Here is a 3,066-nt window from a genome sequence, read left to right as displayed (position 1 = left end):
TTCGGTCTGTTCATAGTTGAAACCTTCAGGAAGTGCAGTTTGTAACATAGACGAAGCTAATCTTAGTTTTATTTAGTCTTTTTAATATGATAATCGGGGGATTGAGTCTTTTTTTTCATTTTTTTTAAAATGAAAATACCAAAAAAAGGTGTTTTCCGAAGTCTAACCAACATCCCCCCCCCAACTTGCCGGGTCTTCATAGAAGCGTTTTTCATATCTCAATCTGACCAACTAAGGACCACAATATAAGATTAAATCTACGTTGCATGGGCAACGTGAGGTTTTGCGGCAACGTTTGTTCGGCTTCGCCGAGTGAGATGTTGCGAGAGCAACATTTTGGTTGTTTCCTCGCTTCGATTAAACGCTGAAGTTGTTAATCAAAAAGGATCTTAAAATAAATACTAAGTGCTCCAACTCGCAAAAGTTACAAACCCCTCATTTCAACTAGCAACAGTTGCAAACCCCTCATTGCTGAAGTTGAATGTAGCCTAACAGCCGAATACTACTTACTACAAGTCCCTACATGTCCTACCGCTGGAACCAAATTGGTCTTTCCATCAAATACACTGGAAATAGATAATAGGTACACCAAGTAGAAAAAGTTGCGAACACCTCATCGCCTAAGATGATTATGAGCTAACAGCTGACTGTTGCTTAAAGCTCCCCTATTTGTCTCACAATTGGTATCGGCCTATTTTTGGTTTCAGCGTGTACCTTACTACTGAAGTTGTCAACCCCTTTAAACTTTCAAATTGGAATATCTAATGAAGGAATTTTTCTACAAAAAATGTATGATATATACTTTGATCAGCTCATCAAGAGCCATCGACTACCGTCGAAAAGAAAATGTATCCGTATTAGTTCTCAAAAGTTGACTTTTTTGCCGTAGGCCAAGTTTCTAACGTAATCACTTAGAAAGGGGCAAAGGATAAACTCTAGTTTCTTTATCAATGAGAGAACTTTTAAAGTTTAAGAGGCAAATCTGATCAGCCTATTTTTGGTTTCAGTATGTACCTTACTACTGAAGTTGTCAACCCCTTTAAACTTTCAAACTGGTATATCTCGTGAAGGAATTTTTTTCCAAAAAATGGATGACATATATTTTGATCAGCTCATCAAGAGCTGACCGTCGAAAATAAATCTATCTGTCCTAGTTCAAAAGTTGACTTTTTTAGCCAAGCTTCTAACGTCATCAAACAGTTCGTGGTAACGAACTGTAGTAAGGAGCGACCCGGCTCAATAGTAATCGAAACTCTAAAAAATGGAATTTTGACACCAATAGCTAGATCAAAAGAATCACATTTTAATGCTGATTCTAAATATATAAGTTTCATCAAGTTTAGTCTTACCCACCAAAAGTTACGAGCCTGAGAAAATAGGCCTTATTTTAGAAAATTGGAAACACCTTCTAAAAGTCATAGAATCTTAACGGAAATCACACCATCAGATTCAGCGTATCAGAGAATCCTACTATAGAAGATTCAAGCTCCTATCTACAAAAATGTGGAATTTTGTATTTTTTGCCAGAAGGCAGATCACGGATGCGTGTTAATTTGTTTGTTTCTTTTTTTTTTCAGGGGTGATCGTATCGACCCAGTGGTCCTAGAATGTTGCGAGAGGGCTCATTCTAACGGAAATGAAAAGTTCTAGTGCCCTTTTTAAGTGACCAAAAAAATTGGAGGGCACCTAGGCCCCCTCCCACGCTAAATATTTTCCCAAACTCAACGGATCAAAATTCTGAGATAGCCATTTTGTTTAACGTAGTCGAAAAACCTTATAATTACGTCTTTGGGGACGACTTTCTCCTCCGCAGTCCCCATGGGAGAGGCTACAAGTTACAAACTTTGACCAGTGCTTACATATAGTAATGGTTATTGGGAAGTGTACAGACGTTTTCAGGGGGATTTTTTGGTTGGGGGAGGGGTTGAGAAGAGGGGATATGTTGGGGGAACTTTCCATGGAGGAATTTGTCATGGGGGAAGAAAAGTTCCATGAACGAAGCTCAGGATTTTCTAGCATTATTTAAAAAAAAACATTATTTAAAAGTTTTTTTTCAACTGGAAGTAAGGAGCAGCATTAAAAATTAAAACGAACATAAATTATTACGCATATGAGGTTCTCACCTCCTAATACCTGGCTCTTTACTCTAAAGTATTTTTAGTAATTTCAACTATTTATTCTACGGCTTTTGTGATTCAGGGGTCATTCTTAATGAATTGGGACAAAATTTAAGCTTTAGTGTAAAGAGCGATGTACTGACGAGGGGGTGAACCCCCTCATATATGTAATAAAAATTTGAGAATACAAAAGTTCGTTACGTAAGCTAATTTATAAGTTACGTATGTCTTTTACTAATAAAAACATTCGTAAAAAATTAAAAGTTCTAGTTGCCTTCTTAAGTTACCAAAAAATCGGAGGGCAACTAGGCTTCCTCCCCCGTTCATTTTTTTTCTCAAAATCATTCGATCAAAACTCTGAGAAAGCCATTTAGCCAAAAAAAATCAATATGCAAATTTCGTTTTAATTATTCCTCTGCGGAGAGCCAAAATCAAAACATGCATTGATTCAAAAGTTTTTCACTGTTTTAAAAAGTAGATGAGGAAGCAGCCCCTTTCATATACGAAGTAATTTCTGTTCGTTTAAGTTTTAATGTCGCTCCTTACTTTCAGTTAAAAAACTTTTTTTTTTATTTAATGACTTAGAAAGGAGCAAAGGATAAACTCTAATTTCTTTAGCAAAGAGAGAACTTTTAAAGTTTAAGAGGCACATCTGATACCATTTCTCTACCGCAGTCCCAAGTGCGAAAAATCGAATGATAAACTCAGCTGAAATCACGAACAGAAATGGGTAGAAACAATAAATGGCAGCACTTTCGGTTTCCACTTTTTCGTATCTGTAAATTTTTCTATTTATCACTCAAAGACGATATATTGGCTGTGGGGCCGGGTAACTGCCGCATTTATTTAACACTTAAAAATTTAGTCCATCTCCAATTTGAAACTGATGCCTGCCTGCTTGTCTGCTTGAACGGAGCTTTCTACTCGAAAGCAGAACACATGGTTTGAT

The sequence above is a fragment of the Artemia franciscana genome, chromosome 3, assembly GCF_032884065.1.
Source record: "Artemia franciscana chromosome 3, ASM3288406v1, whole genome shotgun sequence".
In the NCBI taxonomy this organism is placed as follows: domain Eukaryota; kingdom Metazoa; phylum Arthropoda; class Branchiopoda; order Anostraca; family Artemiidae; genus Artemia; species Artemia franciscana.
This window is presented reverse-complemented; position numbering follows the sequence as displayed.